The 6,000-nt window shown below is 46.6% G+C and overlaps 1 long non-coding RNA gene across 1 annotated transcript; it reads left to right on the forward strand.

Moving 5' to 3' along the window:
- The first annotated feature begins 583 nt into the window (after positions 1-583).
- LOC112986601 (uncharacterized) lies at positions 584-3,687 on the forward strand. Its single transcript, XR_003260061.2, has 3 exons — positions 584-1,565; positions 1,642-1,849; positions 1,937-3,687. It is a non-coding gene; the product is annotated as an uncharacterized LOC112986601 (long non-coding RNA).
- Positions 3,688-6,000: the final 2,313 nt, after the last annotated feature.

Genomic DNA, 6,000 nt, shown 5'->3' on the forward strand with positions numbered 1-6,000 from the left:
CCCTGCCACCCCCATGGGACACTGGGACCTCCGGGACGTGAGGGGACACTGAGGGGTCCCTGCTCTCCCCAAGGGACACTGGGACCTCCGGGACGTGAGGGGACATTGAGGGGTCCCTGCTCTCCCCAAGGGACACTGGGACCTCCAGGACGTGAGGGGACACTGAGGGACCCTCCATGTGATGAGGGGACACTGAGGGGTCCCTGCCACCCCCATGGGACACTGGGACCTCCGGGACGTGAGGGGACACTGAGGGGTCCCTGCCACCCCCAAGGGACACTGGGACCTCCGGGACGTGAGGGGACACTGAGGGGTCCCTGCTCTCCCCATGGGACACTGGGACCTCCAGGACGTGAGGGGACACTGAGGGGTCCCTGCCACCCCCATGGGACACTGGGACCTCCGGGACGTGAGGGGACACTGAGGGGTCCCTGCCACCCCCATGGGACACTGGGACCTCCAGGACGTGAGGGGACACTGAGGGGTCCCTGCCACCCCCAAGGGACACTGGGACCTCCGTGACATGAGGGGACACTGAAGGGTCCCTGCCACCCCCAAGGGACACTGGGACCTCCGGGACGTGAGGGGACACTGAGGGGTCCCTGCTCTCCCCAAGGGACACTGGGACCTCCGGGACGTGAGGGGACATTGAGGGATCCCTGCTCCCCCCCATGGGATACTGGGACCTCCATGACATGAGGGGACACTGAGGGACCCTCCATGTGATGAGGGGACACTGAAGGGTCCCTGCCAGTCCTTCACACACACTCCCCCGGGGTGCTGCTATGTCCATGACATGAGGGGACACTAAAGGGGCCCCTTGTCCCAAGCCCTGGGGATGCTGAGGGGCCTCCATGAGATGATGGGCCCAGAGGACACGGGGGGACCCTGCGTGACATGGAGGGCTGCTGAGGAATCCCTGCCCTTGGGGACGCCGCGAGGGACCTCGCGCCGGGGAGGCCGTTGAGTGGAAAACTCGCGTTTGAGCTGGCGGAGAGGAGGGTGGGATGGACGGAGCCGAAAGAGGGAGGCGAGACAGCCGCAGAGAGCGGGGCAGATGCACCCGACACACGAATAAACGCGCTGGTAGACCCTGGGTTGGAGGCTTCCTTTTGTGGTCGCCCTCAGGTCCCGCGGTCCCACCTCAGCGCTGCTGGAGGGTTATTTGATGTCACTCCTGAGCTGTCTCCCTGCGAGGAAAATGCTGGAGATTGGCATTTAATGGAAGGTCAGGTCTCTAGCAGAGTTTCCGTTTGCTGCACAAAATTTGCCAAAATCAACGGTTCACCGTGACATTATGAAAAAAATAATGCAAGTAGCTTCTGTGATCTCCTTTGGCTTTAGCTAAATTACAATCCTGGGCTGAATTTTTGGTAGAGAAGACTTCTCCTCGCTCACTTTTGCCTCTAGCTTAGCTGCCCAGCCTGAAGGCGCTATTCTCCAGCAATTTTTGCTGGTGTGCCCCAGCCTCGTGTTTCTGAGAGTCACTGCTGTTGGCAGTCATCCAAGAACGAAAGAGCAGAAGTGGCAATTCTTAAACGAGAAAAAATGATGATCTACCACAGGTGAGACTGATTCTTTGAGAGCTTGTTCAGAGAAAGAGCTGTGCTTTCCCTTACCTCCTCCATACTTCCTTTGCAGCCACTTCTAAAAGGATTTCTAAGCGAGGTGGAGGATCAGAAGAGCGTAGGAGAACAACTCTCACTTTTATGCCTTGGGTGCCCCACGAGGGGAAGGAGTGATGGGCCTTGATGGGTTCTGGTTCTCAGGAGCATTTTGAGCATGTACCGAGAGCCCGTCCCAGGACTGCGGCTGGATGCAGCCGTTGCAGGCAAGCACGGTTGCTAGGGTGAGCAAATGATCTTTTCAATAGCTGCACATGTTTTAAAATAATGAATATCTCTTGTATAACTTTCTATACTTTTTATTCTAAAAGTTCACAGGATGGCCAGGAGGAGCAGCCAAACTTCTGTGACTGGAGCAGAATCAATACACTGAATGCATGGTAACGAAGTACACAAAGATGTATGACTCATAGCTATGTAATGTCACACTTGTGTAATCTTTCAATGTAAACTCTTTTCCTCTAATAAAATGTTAGTAAGTGTACAATACGTATATATGGCTCTGTGAGTCAGCCAAGAAAATATACTCTGATGAATTCAGAATGAATGTGAATGTTCCCTTGATAACACACCCTGAATGTCTGTGTCAGTTTATGTTCTTGTGGTTTCAGCAACAGCTATAACAAAATATTTTGTTTCTAGGATATACAACTGCAAGTGTAAATTTTGCTGAGAATCTCTGGTCATATGCTGTCTTCCAGTAGGCACTGGCAGGACATTTGTTTGCATTTGCTCCGTCCCCTAAGCTATGTTGTGTTTTTTTCTTTGCATAAGGGAAATGTTTAGTGGGTAGTGAGGATGAAAGCCAAGTGTATGAAATAATAAATTCACTGCCTTTGGTTTCTTTTTTGTTTTCAAGTAAAGCTGCTAAGCTAAAAACTCTAAGTATATTAAACCTGGGGAGCCGAATGTGAGCATGTATTTGTGCTGTGAGTCACTGGTGCAAGCTGAGTACAACCGTGCCCTGATCTTCCCCGTGGCCCGTGGTCACTGCGCTGATGTTTTCTATCTCTTTGCTCCATGCAACTTCTATTTGAAATATCTAAAATCAAGCCCCTGGCACTGGTCCGGCTTACAGCAGTGTAGATCGGCAGTGATGCCGCTGGCGTATATACGTGAAGAACAAGAGATTAGGAAGTATTTGCAAATCTGCTGCGTGTAGAGGAGTACTAAGTGCTGTGCGATTTGTCTTCCAGCCAGAGTAAACACAGGCTCTACCATTTTTGTATGGCAAAGTTGATTTTTTTTTTCTAGGTGTTGCTGCTGATCTCTGTTGTTATTTCTACATCAAAAGAAACTTTTTCAGGGATCGTAGTCAAGACTGCACAGGCTAATAAACGAGTCAGAGCTGGGGCTGTGACGGGCCTGCGCCGGTGGCGAAGGGCTGCAGCTGGATGCGCTGGCGAGCGTGCCCACGTCACCTGGCTGCTACGCGCTCTGAGTCATTGCTGAACTCAAACAACAACAAAAAAAGCGCCTTTCTCAGGGGAGTGTTCTCAGAAAGTTTAATCCCGAATGTACCTAGAATTCACGTAATAATAGCAGTGTAAATGAGATGGGAATTACACCTCTACCACCATTGCTGATTTCAAAATCACGGCACTAGCAACACACCGCGACCAGTCATATTCAAATGAGACGAGCATCGGCGTAGGATTTCCCTGCCTGTCTCTCTGCCTCCTTCTGCTGACTTACAGCTTTTTTGATGATTTAGTTCTAAGTTACAGATTCCAAGTTAGTACTTTTTAAAGCGTGTTCTCCAAGAAGTTGATAAAATGATGTAAACAACCACATGAAGTGAAATACGCAGGTATTTTGAGAGAGGCGTCTCTTAATTTTTGAGACTGATTTAATCCTGTACGCCTTTTTATCTCGGTGAAGGCATATCAGAAATTACTTTGATGAAGGCGTCTTTTTGACTAGTTCTTTCACAACTGGAGTTTGTTCCCCATATGGGGGGGCCTTAAAGGTTAACTTTAATCTTCTCTTTAATAAACTTAAATTGATGGGGCTCCTTAAGTTTTCAGTATTGACATATTTTCTCTCTTTTTTTTTTTTTTTTTTTTTTGTGATTTCTCTGAACTGTATGCAGATTTTCGAAATCTGTCTTGAGGTCTGAGCACCTGAAATGTGGAAGAGCACCATCCTGCGGCTGAACATGGCTTGTCCCTCTTTCGCCAAGGACTGCACTTTGCACTTTTAATGACGGTGTCGCCCTGGAAGCTCACACCTGGGGACCAGCAAAATCCTGCTCCCCCCACCAGCTCAGCAAAAAGTCCTGGGAGGGGGAATGGCAGGTCTGGGAAGCATGCCCTGCATTGCCCCCACCACTTTTAAGAAAAAATACCCCTAAAAGAGGCATCTGGCGATAGGCATCCCGTGGCAGAGCAGTTCTGCTGCTCTCTGCGGCCCGCTGGCCTAGGCAGCAACCTGCTTCGGTCCATGCCGAGACGCAGAGCTGCCTGCAGTCTCCGTTCTTGGAAGCGCGGCCTGAAGTGTGTCGGTATTGCAAGACATATTGTCTGTTCCTGCCGGGTAGCGAAGCAATTAAAATTATTCTTTAACAATGCTGCGTCCTTCTGATTATGTAACTCTTCTTTGATCTTTGCCATCTACTGCTTTATCAGTTAACAGGTTTTGTTTTCTTCCACGTCATTGTTAACAATGTTGAATGGTAAGTGATGGTTAAAAAAAGGGGGGAGCAAGAACTAATACACTTGCTTGATTAAAATTTAAGTTAGATTTCTGAGATCTGTCAGCGAGTTTGGACCAATTTGTGTGTGTGCACACCGTACTGATCTGCAGCCTTCTTGCTTCTCCCTGGGAATATCATCCTGCACCGAGTCAAATCCTTACGGAGATGTTTGGTACACTGCAGTCTCATTTAAGAGACTGTTTAGAGCCATTGTTGATTGCCATTAACTGCGTCAACTGTCATTATTTATGATTCTGCTCATCTTTCAAGTCCTTCCAGTATTTTGCCCAGGTTTATAAAACACTGCCAGGCGTATCTGGGTCATTCTGTTTACCCTTTTAAAATATTGACATAATATTAGCATTCTTCCAGTCACCTGGGGCTTCCCCTGCGGCTCTGAAATTGATGGATAATAAACATTAACCATCTGGATATCTCCTTAGTTGGGTCTTTTAAAACACTTGCATATAAGTTACCCAGACCTGGCAACTTAATATTGTTTGAGTTGAGTAGCAGTTGTTTTAACATCCTCCTTAGTTACTGGAATGGAAAGTATTTCAACATCATTATTGTCCGATCTGAATGCAGCATCTGGCTTTTTCCCAAAGAGAGAACAGAAATATTTTTTAGCACTTCCGCTTTTTCAGCGTTATTTATTGACAGCTCTATCATTTCCATTCTTTGTGGTGGCAATCTTAATTCTTTTTAGTGAAAGCCTTATTAACTCATTTAACGAAGATTACCAAACGTCAACTGTTGCCACTTCCAACAACTGTGCACTTTAGCTAGGGAGACTTCCATAGAAATGGGAGGGGAAAAGGAGCTTAAATTTCATTGCAGTAAATAAGCCTACTTGTAAAAAGAAAACCTTGCTCAGAAATATGCAAGAAAATACTCTTCCTAACATGCTCTTCCTGAGAGTAAATTTGTGGGTTCAGTAAATCATGCAAAAATCAGATAATTTATGAAGTTAATTAAGATAAGTAGTATGTGTTGTAACTTGAGTTTGCTGTGTGAGGAATGATAGTGTTCAACTGCAAATGATTTTTTTATCATTTTTGATTTGGGAGACTAAAAGTGGCTTTGAAGACTCTCAGAGAGGCCTGTTTACTCGTCTGTTCCTGGGAGTCTTGAAACCCAAATGATTTATGTCAGTTTTTAATTATCTGCTTTGATTAGATATGTAGTTTTGTTTCTGGCAGCACTTAGTGATGTGAATGCTGAAAGCACATATGTTGTATTGCAGATGTTCCGTTCAGCTGTCAATTAAAAACACATTTGACAGATCTTTCATTGTTTTAACTTACAGACCTATGAAATAATAGCACAGTTTCAAAAATTTGCCAAAAATGTTGAACTGCATCTGAGAAGCTGCTTAAATTATCAGGCATTGATTAAGAATAGTAATTCTCAATTGCTGCCACATCCTTTTTACTGAGGTTTGCTTTTGCTAAAGAATCCGATCCCTAGTAAAGAGCTGGACAAATAAGGGTGTGTGTGGAATAATAGGAGCATAGGCCAGAAATGACCTATGTAGTTTCGTTCAGAAAAATAGCTGTTACTATTAATAAACATGCAATAGCATCCCCAAAGTTGGGACCCCAGGAAAATGGTACTGTGAAGACCCAGCTCACCTCTGCTCCAGCAAACTCCCAAACACATTTGGGAACCAGCATGAGG

This window comes from Dromaius novaehollandiae, chromosome 25 (genome assembly GCF_036370855.1).
Source record: "Dromaius novaehollandiae isolate bDroNov1 chromosome 25, bDroNov1.hap1, whole genome shotgun sequence".
NCBI classification, from domain to species: Eukaryota; Metazoa; Chordata; class Aves; order Casuariiformes; family Dromaiidae; genus Dromaius; species Dromaius novaehollandiae.